The 12861-nt window shown below is 40.7% G+C and overlaps 1 protein-coding gene across 4 annotated transcripts in view; it reads left to right on the top strand.

Moving 5' to 3' along the window:
- znf438 (zinc finger protein 438) overlaps positions 1-12861 on the top strand; it is a 53099-nt gene that overhangs the window by 19362 nt on the left and 20876 nt on the right. For all 4 annotated transcript variants that reach the window (XM_010885584.3, XM_010885579.3, XM_029116290.2 and 1 more), the window contains one exon: positions 11272-11611. The gene's annotated coding sequence lies outside the window, so the exon portion shown is untranslated. The remainder of the gene's footprint in view (positions 1-11271; positions 11612-12861) is intronic.

The raw sequence follows: 12861 nt of genomic DNA, 5'->3' as shown, positions 1-12861 counted from the left end.
GGGTTTTCTCAACTGCCGACCTGAATGTCAACAGACAGCGTAAGTCTGATCGTTTACTCCCGGAGCACTTGGACATGCACATTTTTTAAGGAACTGTACATAAAAAAAATTGCTGGCTATAAGGTCTAATACATTTAGTTTTTTGTTGTTATGGCCTGAAAACATTGACACAAGACGTTAGCTAATGTAAGGCAATTCATACATCCCAGCTAACAATTTTCCGTTGTCACAATGTTGTTACGACGTTATCCTGCGACCGAAATTGGGTAGCAGCTACGTTGTCACAACCGGAAAAGTGAAACTTTTCTTGTTGTGGCTACAACGTAACTAATTCACGTTGTCAGTTGGTCGCTAGCATGTCGTAGCAACGTAGTATTCATAAGGTTGTCGGTTGATAATCGCGAATCTCAGGCATCCTATCCAGTTGACCATTTATTGCAAAAATATTTATATTCATACGTACAGCTAAGTTCATTTCTGTCCAGTCAACATCTTGACAGTTTTCTCCAACCTTGTGTTTACCTGCTCCAACCTTTCCATGAAATCTTAAATGTGCACAACACATTTCAGCAGGATTCTACTCCAACGTTTAGTTTCACAGTGAGGTATTATGTATAAATATTATACAATTATTTTATCAACCCCTTGCCAGATATAATGGACAGACATTTTCTCCTAGCAAATTACATGACACATCCTGTAATATACAAGAGCCCCATATATAGCTATATATATATATACATTTACAAACAAACCAGAACATTTATTTAATTAAAAAAATATTTTATCACCCACCTCACACTCCCAAGTCGGTCAACAGCACAGAAATTAAAATCAGAACTGTGTGGAACTTCATAACCATCAGGAAGGATAAAGTAGCAAATCTAGTTAACTCCAATGAAACTGTAGGTCTTCAGTGGCAATAGCCATGATAAACAGTTTTTTTTTTTCCCGCCAGTAGAGTTCTATCCTTCTCCAATCATTGTTCCAGCTATCAACTGATCAAATTTAGAAATACTATCAAAATACCATTTTACAAATAATTAAAATATAAGAACACAAGCCAATATGAATGATTTACTCTTCATTGGGTTATTTTCTTTCAAATGGTGAACAAGTGTGAAATCATGAAGATAAGGGGAAAAAATAACAATAAATTTAAACAAACTATTATCCAACTGACAAAATACGATCACACAAGCAAAGACCGTCACTTTACTCTTCCTAGTGGTCACAAATAAGTCTGAGTTGTCTTCAATTCTGTCTTCACCTTCCTCTGTCGTTGGGGCACCTGGACATGGACAATGAAAATCTGTTTAAAAACAGTATAAAATAGAGTCAACCATTTGATGACTTTTACAATTTTGTCAAATATCTTGTTGAATCCTTACTTTTGGAACTCATAGGAAAAATCCTTACATTTGAGTACTTGTGAGGTGAAGCGATGTTCATCTAAAAAAAAGTCAACCAACCAAGCTAGTTAGTAGTTGACTTACTGTACTGTAGCTTGCTAACGTTTGAGCTAATGTTAGTTGGGTTCTAAGACAGTACTGTAATTCGATGGGTACTACCAAAGTGATTTTAGCTATGACAGATAGTTATCTGCTTTGTAAAGAAGTTAAATACGCTAACCTGAGAGTCCTTGTCCAAAAATTGACGGTGCTCCAGAAATGATGTCGGCTTAACGAACTAAACTGATGTTTGTTTAAAGTAGTAGTACAGTACCGTTTGCTAGCTGCAGTAGCTAGTTAGCCAGGTATACCTTAAGAAAACTTGCGCTACCTGCAGTAGTTAGGTATATTACAGTACTATAATGTAGGCTACATGACTATATTAGAAAATAACTACATTGGAAAATTGCTAGATTAGAAAAGGAAAGTATGATTAACATCAATGATTATAATATTTCTAAATAGCAATAACTACTAATGACAGTAGCAGAATAGTACTGGTGAAAACTCACAGACATGAAAAAATCAGAACATAAATCAGAATTATCTTAAACTGCAGTAAAATAAACGTGCTATAGCCACTGGTAATGTCTACTGAGATACTGTTAACTTCTGAAGACAATTTAGGAGCACAAACTACAACAAACAGGAAATGGCGGGACGCTCAAGGTGTGGCACATCAGCGCGTGCACAGTTTACAATTTGTGTACATATTCCGTCTGTATTGTGGGAGATTATATAGAACTATTTGAATTGGTCTGAATTGCTGTGATTGGGGAATTCTTGTGATTCTGAAGATCTTCAGTTGAACTTTGAAATATTTGGAATACGTGGTTTCCAATGTGGTGACCGTAATGACATTGTAAGCAGTGTGTTCTAGCAACGAAAATAGGAGTTCATATTTCCCGGTTGTAGTTACGTAAGATCGTTACCAAACTGGTATGAATGTATTTACATTTTCAGTATGTCCTGTAATTACGTTTCTGCTACATTCTGAGCAGGTAATGAAGATTACCAATTATGTGGTCATTCATTTCCTTTAGATAACGTTAGCAGTGTTGCCAACTTCTCAGTAAGGAAAGTCGCTGTCCTAAAAGTCGCTAAATGACGCCATCGCCTAATTTGCATAATTTCCCATCAGCATCATGAATGGATATTTTTATTTTTTTAACATACAAAACTCTCTTTGGGGAAAATAATATACATGCGTATTTACAAATGTTGTCATGTACATGAAATAATCACCTGAGCAAAAAACGAATATAAAAAGAACAACAAATTAAAAAAGGGGCGCTATTTAAGTCAAAATCAAAAGGCTAGAAAAAAAATAAACATGTAGGGTGACACACAAGGGGAGATATCATGGTCATGGATTAAGAGAACTGCACCAACTGCAGGTGATGGACGCTGCCTGTAGGAGAGGAATAACGTCGTAGGAGAGATGAAAAGTGAGTAAAAACACCCTAAATATGTTTAGAACTACAAATTAATTCTTCTGTTGATTCATTATTTTTTTAAACCAACCCTCCTCCTTGGGACTGGCAAAAGTTACCCAAAAGAGACACTTTGGCGGAGCGCATGCGCAATTAATTTTCAATCTGGACGCAGAGGAGTTAACATCTCCTGCTCTGACAGCAGCTCGGAGGAACTGCTGTGCGAGGACTGGACCGCCTATGAGTGCTTTCAGATGGGGGAGGGGCCAATGGCGGCACCCACTGCTCGTTGAGAAGAGTAAGAACAAGTCTCCAATAACACCACAAAAAGTCGCTAGATTTATCGCTAGTCGCTTTTTTGAAAAAAAGTCACTAAGGGGGTCTGAAAAGTCGCTAAATCTAGTGACAAAGTTGCTAAGTTGGCAACACTGAACGTTGGAGTTACGTAGGATTGTTACCATATCAGTACGCAAGTAGTTACCTTGTCAGTACGTCGTGTAATTACGCCCCTGCGACGTGCTGAGGAGGTAAGGTAATTATGTGGTCATGATAACGTTGCCACAACGTTTTGAGAAGGTAATGTTATGACCTTACCAATCCATAACGTCACGGTTGGTCGTGGTTACGTAATGTGTTATCTCTGCGCTGATTCATGGGATACAGTGCATGTTTTTTGAGACCTTTAGATAATTTGCAATTGTAATTAATGGTAAAGCTTATAACAACAATTAGAAATAAATCCCTTGTTATAAAATACTAAAGACTTGACAGGCCTATGCATTAGGTTATTTGCTGCTGTTATGGCATTTCTGAATTTGAATGTCTCCCGAGTAAAAGTATATCTAGCCCAATTATTTATACTTAAACATTGAGGTTGCGAAACTAAATTTTTAAATAAAACGCTTAATTTATTGCATAACATATTACAATTTAAATTAATTAGTTTTCAATTAGGACCGCTCTCTTTGGCACAAGTGGGTGGGGAAGACTCAGGGGCGTAGGTTTGATTTAAAATGTGAGGGGGACAAACGCTAGCATAGCGTGCTGACGCCGGGCTGGTGTGCAAGCTTTGCACAGCTTGCATACCAAAAATAGCGAAGTGGAATATACGCATTGAAAGCAGATCCTGAAATCTGACTGTGATAACCACATAGAAACATGCTAAAAAAAAAAATGTATAGAGGTCAAGCACGGGCCCCCCACCCACTATCCTGGTGTCACCGCACCCCGGATAGAAACGCCAGTGGGGACATATGTTATTGCAAATGGCCATGTTTTGGAATGGGATGGCCAACAAGCTCATATACAGTGGGGAGAACACGTATTTGACACTCTGCTGATTTTGCAGGTTTTCCCACTTACAAAGCATGTTTGTAAGTGGGAAAACTTCCATTTCTATCATAGGTACTCTTCAATTGTGAGTGGCGGAATCTAAAATAAAAATCCCAAAAATCACATTGTATGATTTTTAAGTAATTAATTTGCCTTTTATTGCATGACATAAGTATTTGATACATCAGAAAAGCAGAACTTAATATTTGGTACAGAAACCTTTGTTTGCAATTACAGAGATCATACATTTCGAGTAGTTCTTGACCAGGTTTGCACACACTGCAGCAGGGATTTTGGCCCACTCTTCCATACAGACCTTCTCCAGATACTTCAGGTTTCAGGGCTGTCGCTGGGCAATACAGACTTTCAGCTCCCTCCAAAGATTTTTTTATTGTGTTCAGGTCTTGAAACTGGCTAGGCCACTCCAGGACCTTGAGAGGCTTCTTACGGAGCCACTCCTTAGTTTCCCTGGCTGTGTGTTTTGGGTCGTTGTCATGCTGGAAGACCCAGCCACGACCCATCTTCAATGCTCTTACTGAGGGTTTTAGGCCAAGATTTTGCGATACATGGCCCCATCCATCCTCCCCTCAATACGGTGCAGTCGCCCTGTCCCCTTTGCAGAAAAGCATCCCCAAAGAATGATGTTTCCACCTCCATGCTTCATGGTTGGGATGGTGTTCTTGGGGTTGTACTCATCCTTCTTCCTCCAAACATGGCGAGTGGAGTTTAGACCAAAAAGCTCTATTTCTGTCTCATCAGACCACATGACCTTCTCCCATTCCTCCTCTGGATCATCCAGATGGTCATTGGCAAACTTCAGACGGGCCTGGACATGCGTTGGCTTGAGCAGGGGGACCTTGTGTGCGCTGCAGGATTTTAATCCATGATGGCGTAGTGTGTTACTAATGGTTTTCTTTGAGACTGTGGTCCCAGCTCTCTTCAGGTCCTGCCGTGTAGTTCTGTGCAGATCCCTCACCTTCCACATGATCATTGATGCCCCACGAGGTGAGATCTTGCATGGAGCCACAGACCGAGGGAGATTGACCGTCATCTTCAACTTCTTCCATTTTCTAATAATTGCGCCAATCACCAAGCTGCTTGCCTATTGTCCTGTAGCCCATCCCAGCCTTGTGCAGGTCTACAATTTTATCCCTGATGTCCTTACACAGCTCTCTGGTCTTGGCCATTGTGGAGAGGTTGGCGTCTGTTTGAGTGTGTGGACAGGTGTCTTTTATACAGGTAACGAGTTCAAACAGGTGCAGTTAATACAGGTAATGAGTGGAGAACAGGAGGGCTTCTTGAAGAAAAACTAACAGGTCTGTGAGAGCTGGAATTCTTACTGGTTGGTAGGTGATCAAATACTTATGTCATGCAATAAAATGCAAATTAATTATTTAAAAATCATACTATGATTTTCTGGATTTTTGTTTTCGATTCCGTCACTCACAGTTGAAGTGTACCTATGATAAAAATGACAGACCTCTACATGCTTTGTAAGTAGGACAACCTGTCAAATCGGCAGTGTATCCAATACTTGTTCTCCCCACTGTAGGTGTGACGGTCGGGTGTTCAAATACCTTATGCCATATGCTGTATGTGCACTGATGGACAAAACATCTCATTTATTCTGCTACAACGAACACACAAAATAGAGCCTTCCGCCCTTTCATTTAATATTAGTTAACATATTGTCTATGATGTGTGCTTTTAGATAAAAGCTATTACAGTCCTCTGTATGTGATCTTCATGTACATTTTGCCAGTACTGTCCAACCTCACCTCCCAAGCTCCACCACTCTCTTGCATGACTACACTGGTTGACTCAACATCCTTCTGGTTCTGCTAATAAATATGAACATTCAAGATATGGGCTACACATAACACATTTTTTTAAGCTATCCACCTTTAAAGACAACATTTCACCTCAGTTCCACGGCTGACCTTTTCTCCCTGGCTGTCTGAGCCTAATATGACAAGGACCTTCTCACAGGCATTATCTGATCCTGCCAAAATGCAGGACATATTACATGAACAACTTGATCTAAATTGACGCCTGCATAACCTAATGGCAATGTTTGATCTATAAGACCCACATTAGGTTGAAATGTCAAATGCAGCTACTTATGTAGGAAACTACAACTTTTGCCTACTTTTCAAGAGATCAACTACAGTATTAAGCTTGCAAGTTAGCTATAACTTATAATGTATCATAGCTAGCCAGCTGTACCACTCTCCATCTTTGCATAAAAAAAAAGGAAGTACAGCGTTTTGAATGTACATGTGGAAAATGTCGATGTACATGCTAGCAGCCTACACGCCTACGTTGTCATAATACGTGATCTGAGTTATAGATGGATAGATCAGGGGCTATTTTTTTATTATTATTATTTTTGTTCCATTTGAGATCCGGGGCTATTCATAAAAGATCAGTGGTTACAGCCCCGGACTCCCAGGGCTAACGACGCCACTGGATTTATCAATGTGAGTAGGCTAAGTTGATGCCTAGACTGTCTAACCAAATCAGTTTGGATGGGAGCACTACCTCCATGGCTTTCCAAGGAACGACACGGCTCACTACAGTTTTCCAGCGACACAAAACTATGTGGATCAATGGAATCCACTACGAGGAGCCGCCTCTCTCGTGACAAAACACTGTACACTGCAACACATCACTGAAAACGCTGTAACTTGCATTCCCTTAAGGTCTGTACAAGCTTTTAGGCAGCTGTTTCTTGTGGTTGGAAGTGCGTGGCAGCTGTATTATTCACACCTAGTGGATCTAGTCTTCTCCTGTCCATCACAAAAGACAAGGAAAGGAAAGCTGCTGGTGCCTGCGAGCATTCTCATGTCCCTGGCGGAGCGGTTGAAGTGTGTCTTTTGTTAACCATGAATTACCAGTGACCCTGATGTACGAACAAGTGGCAGAGGAAACCAGAGAGACTGGTCTGTCAGGCTGGCCTTGGGGAGCGCGAGGTGGCTGCTTTATACCCAGGGGCCTCAGGGGTCCTCTACATTATTATAATTACCCAAATTGATGGCCCCTATTTGTAACAGGTAGCGCACTATGTAGTTAATATGGGATTAAGAGTGTTCTATTTACTAAAGATGGTACTGTCAAGGGTCAGCCAGCCACAAAGATGGTGTAATCTGACAATTTGGTAACCAACATTTTTTTATATAGACAGTCCTCACTAGTAAAATGCTATTTCTAGCTTGGGGTTTGGTTTAAGGTAAAACTTACAATTGGGATTTTAGAGGTTACCTTAGGGATTAGGAGTGAGGGCTCTTAAATTTAGGCACAGAGGTTCGTTTATGCGTTTCAGAATTTCTCAAAAGTAGAGTAACGATATTACTATATCAGTCAATCAGAACAATTTTGTCAGGCATTAATTACAAAAAGGTTGGTTTCAGATTGTCATTCACCGTGCCATTAGTTTCCGGCGAGGATTTGGGAGCTTTACTTAAACTTATTGGAGGCTGATCTGCCCTGAAGGAACAAATGAATGTGATTGGCTTACTCAATAGAAATGGCAGAGCTTACATAGCAGAACTAAAATATACACATACTAACCCTGGTCAAATGTCCAATTGCAAGGCAAGTTATTATTATTTGTTTTATTATTTTTAACACTTCCAAAGCAATTACAGCATCCAAACTGTGCACTCTCCAACTTTTCTTCAATTTGCTTGTGGCTGAAACTCACAGGGAAATCACCCAAGTGAGAGAAATGGTAAACCTGATACTTTAGTATATGTAGTCTGTTCTCTGATGGTGTCTGGCCAAAAAGAGGATGACATACTGTAGTCTTATTGGCCAGAGATTCAAATTCTGTACTGACGCAGAGGGGTGTTGTTTTGCTCACTTGGATGCTTTATCCTAGATTTGTGTCTTGGTGTTGGTGCATTTGTCAAATTCATTTTCAATAATTACATATTTTGGTGCTAGGACTAGCCAGTGAGACTTCCTGATAGCCAACTTCTTGGCAGTTGGATGAGGTCAACAACCTTCTTTGTACTACTCAAGACTTTGCATACACTAACCCTCTACACACAGTTAAGTTTAACTTCAGAGGTGTTTTTAGATGCAAATTTATTGAAACCGCCTGCCTTGCTAACAGAAAAGAACCCTTAGCCCGTCTTTCACTGGTGACATCACTGCCGTTCACTAATTGAGGTTTAATACTAGAGCACAGCGTGGCGGGGCTGTAATTTTCCTCCCCTACCCGAAATAGAGATGGCTGCTCTTCATGTGGTTGGGGTTAATTTAGGATGCAGTGGTGGGGCGCAGCTGTACATAATGTTAAACAAACACCTTGCTCTTTGTGTTTCTCTTCGTAACGACACGACAATCACGAGAGGCACAGGGTAAGTGAAGGGAATTCAGATCACCGGCTGACCTGCCATTTTGTTTTTTTGTAGTGGAAACCATAAGGTGAATTGTTCTGTTACTTATAAATCAAGGGATTTCAGACTGACCTGACTGATCACGTAAAAAATAAAATAAAAAATGTGATTGGATGTCTACTTGCACCCCATACCCTATTAGTGCATTACTTTTGACCAGGGGAATAGGGCTGTCCTCCAGACATTGGCGGAGATGTGAACCAAACAGTTTGGCCTTTACTCAGTTTACCAACAGACAGGAAAATGGTTTCAGGAGCTTTTAGATTAGTTTCACCTACAAAATGAAAGGCTACGGTTTCCTCTGTCCTCTCATAAAAAAAACAAAAAAACAATCTTTGAATCCAGATCGACAAACGCCAATCCTGTTTCCTTGCCCTGCAGCTTAGTTGATATTGAGTTCATAGTCTTGCAACTCGTGAGGCACAACCCTGTAATATGTAGATAGAATGGCATTTGTTTTCCATTATGGATACATACGCACACATCTTCAGCTTAGACTAATGACATTCAACACGCCCAGGAAAACACCCACGCCCAGGAAAACACCCATCTCTCTGGCTCCGGTTGCTCGCTCTTTATCCCCGACGATATCAGGGCCTCAACAACCGACCTGTGTGAAGTGGAAGGCTTTAATCACAAATGTAATCATTTACATTTCATGGTGGTTACTGCCCTGTTTGGATTGGGAGCGGTAGGGAGAGACCGGTGGAAAGGCCAGGCCGTGCTTGTCGAGAAAGGATGAACCTGATAGCATCGTGGCATTGTGGGCTGGGGACGAAATGGAAATTGAGCTACAGTTCCAAAATGTGTTTGTTCAATGTGATGTCATAGTATTACACAGGTAGTCTAAATTCTCTTAATATTTCAGCCATCCTGCTCTAGTAGTCTGTTGCGATGTTGGAACTGTTAGCCTCCGGGAAGACTGTCGTCATGGAGTCCGCTAATGGAGACCCTTATGAAATGAAGGAAAAATCTGGTTCATCCAGCAGTGTTTTAGTGACAGTTAGACAAGCTACTTTGGTAGCTATCGGAGTAATGCTCCAGTCATCATGACAAGCCTAAGGGGCTATTTGGAATGGTTTGTGGTTTTTAAGCTGACCCCATTCACTGCTCTTCTGTACAATGTCGGGATGTGTAGAAAGTAGTCGTATTTATAGTAGTTATTTTGCTGGAAATATGGGATAACAAACAATTTAAAACAATTGTCTCCAGATTACTATATCAGCCTGTCGATCAGGGGTCGACAAACTGAGGCCCGGGGGTCGAATGCCGCCCGCAATCCAATTCAGTTGGGGTGTGGTAGCTTTGTGCATGAAATAAAATATATTTGGTGTGGTTAAAAATACTCCAGCCCACTTTTGTGTCAAAATCTACATCTAAAGTATGCATACATACTTATGGACCTAAAATATTTTGCCCTTTTCTGGTCTGCAAAAAGACTGACAAATTGTGTTTCAAAATAAAATATATGCAGGCCTCATTTGAATTTCAAAACCCTGATATGGTTTTTGAAATAAAGTTTGCCCACCCCTGCTGTAGATGGTATGAGCCTACTCATCATTATGGCTGTCTTTCTCATCTTTATGTCGAATCCGGGACGAGACTTAATCTGGGAAGCCGGAACTGAATGTTCCTTCTATTTAGGCTACATACTGTATGTTGCCTATGGGTTCACGTATTAGGAAAAAAACGTAACTAATCTTTGCAAAGTAGAATTAAGGCTTTTTAGCCCTGACAAATCACATTGTGCTAAATTAAACCAAGTGTTTAGCATGGCAGAAAAACAGACAGCATTGTAGCCTTGCGTGTCCACCTCTCTCATCCTCTATAATTCATTCTGACGTTTATAGCCATTATTCTATGAATACTGAAAACACTGTTTGTGTGTGTGTTACCGTTACTCTAAAACAATGGAGGTGTCAGGGTGAATTATCTTTCCTCTCTGGCTAAGCACTCAGAGCTTACCATGCGTATTGCTGAGTTGCCGGTGAATGATGGTCTCTGAGTGTTTTTTCTGTTAGGTTTTACTCTTGAGGTGCTCTAACAAGGTTTTTGGAAGTGTGTGTTGTGTGTTATATTTCAAAGAGAATAAAAATGTATTTAATACAACCATATTGTGATGATGCACAAAAGGCAAATGTGTTAGACAATGTGCAAATCATTTACCCGCATATGGAATTTAAATTGATCCCCTAAACTTATTTCATATTATTTGGAGAAAAGTAGTCTTTGCATTTTGCAGAGTCATCGCTTACCTTTTTGTTGTGTTAAAAATATTATTGTCTAAAGTAATATCAAATTGATCTGAAATATAGTGTAGACATTGTTAATGTTGTTAATGACTATTGTAGCTGAATTTTATATGGCTGCTTTTAAATGGAATATCTACATAGGCGTTCAGAGCCCCACCCATTATCAACAACCATCAGTTTTGTGTTCCAATGACACGTTTACTAATCCAAGTTCATCATTGTGCTAACTCATTAGAAAACCTTAATTGATCATTTGAAAACCATTTTGCTATTGTTAGCCATTTCTGCTAAATTTTTCTGTGGTGATAACTGCCAATCAACATTTAGGATTCAAACTACACTTAATAATTAGCATTATTTATAGTATGTACTCCAATACATTATTGTGTTTGTATTTCAGGGCTCTGTGGAGAGGGCCAGGGTGAGGAGCTGACCCCCATCCCCGGCCCTGAGAGAGACAGAAGCCTCTACACAGGAAGGACGGGCCAACAACGGGAGGAAGACGAGCCACTACACAGGAGGGACGGGCCAACAACGGGAGGAGGAGGGGCCACTACACAGGAGGGACGGGCCAACAACGGGAGGAGGTGGGGCCACTACACAGGAAGGACGGGCCAAAAGCGGGAGGAGGAGGAGGAGCCACAACACCGGAAGGCCGGGCCAGCAGCAGGAGGAGGAGCCACAACACCGGAAGGACGGGCCAACAACGGGTGGTGGAGCAGGAGGAAAGAAGCCCATTGGTAATAATACTTCTGTTTTCATATATTCTGCATGTTTCAAATCCATATTCTTTACAGGTTTATGCAGAATATAGTAATGTTACAGAATCAACAGTTTAAATGCTTCTTCAGGCATCACATCTGTTGTACACCAAAGTAAAAGAGGAAAAGCCTCCAAAAGCCTTGTGGTTAATGTTCGGAGCAGAGATTAGTTTCCTGTCCACGCTCCATATAATATCCTGTTTACACAACGTCCAGAGCAAAGGAGCGCCAAGTTAACGCATCCACGTTATCGCGTCCGTTATCGCGTCCACGTTATCGCGTCCACGTTATCGCCTCTTGTGTGCGTGATCCTCCTCGTGGCTCCTCTCTAGAGAATCAAATCCCAAACCTGACCTCGTTTTAAAAATTGATCATCTAGCTCAGCCATCATGTTTCACCATATTTCTCTCTTTTCCTTTTTGCCAATGCTGAACTGCAACTGTAAAGACAGGTGGAGTCTGTCCAGAATGGCACTCTTTTGCCCTGCTCAGACAGGTTTATAAAATAAAAACTTTTTCTTTTCTTTTAAGAAAATATGTTAAACTGTTAAAGCAACAATCTGCGAGCAATTAGGTTTAACTATCTTGCTCAGGGACAGAACAAGAGCTTTTCACTCTTCGTAAAATCACAGAATGCTCCTGACTATGGAACTTTGGTCTTGTTGCATTGATCCCTACAGTATTTTGCATTGAAGAGGTGCACGCATTCTGCGTGACTGGAAAACAGTCTTTGCCAACACGCACTGTAACAACCCTGTCCAAATTTGGATGTGTCCATATCCTTAAAAGGAACATATTTTCCAATGGGTCCCATGAACTCTGTCATTATGGATTTTGGGCAATTTTGAAATGTACCAAAAGGCAAGTCTTCATGTAGCTTGATATTTTGCATCTATGGAAGGTTTTTAATAATTGCATAAACCAAGCCGGAAACATGGCCGCTATTGTACAATAAACATTCAAGTGGGTGTGGTTTTCCACATGTATGCATATATATATAAGACACCAATAATCATATAATTTTAGTTAGTTGAAAGACAGGCTATATTAATTTCCATAACTGTATTATGATGCAGTCTTCTCTCTGTAGACCAACCTAGTCCTCTCCTCGCCATAGACTTCCTTCAAGAGTGCATGCTCAGCATGCCGGGGCGGAGAGGCGGGGAGAGATTGAGGGAGGCGGGGAGAGAGGCTGGAGGCAGGGAGGCTTGATTCGCTCGTCACTAGCTG

This window comes from Esox lucius, chromosome 21, assembly GCF_011004845.1.
Source record: "Esox lucius isolate fEsoLuc1 chromosome 21, fEsoLuc1.pri, whole genome shotgun sequence".
NCBI classification, from domain to species: Eukaryota; Metazoa; Chordata; class Actinopteri; order Esociformes; family Esocidae; genus Esox; species Esox lucius.
Note: the sequence above shows the minus strand (reverse complement) of the source record. Positions and strands in the feature narration are given on the sequence as shown.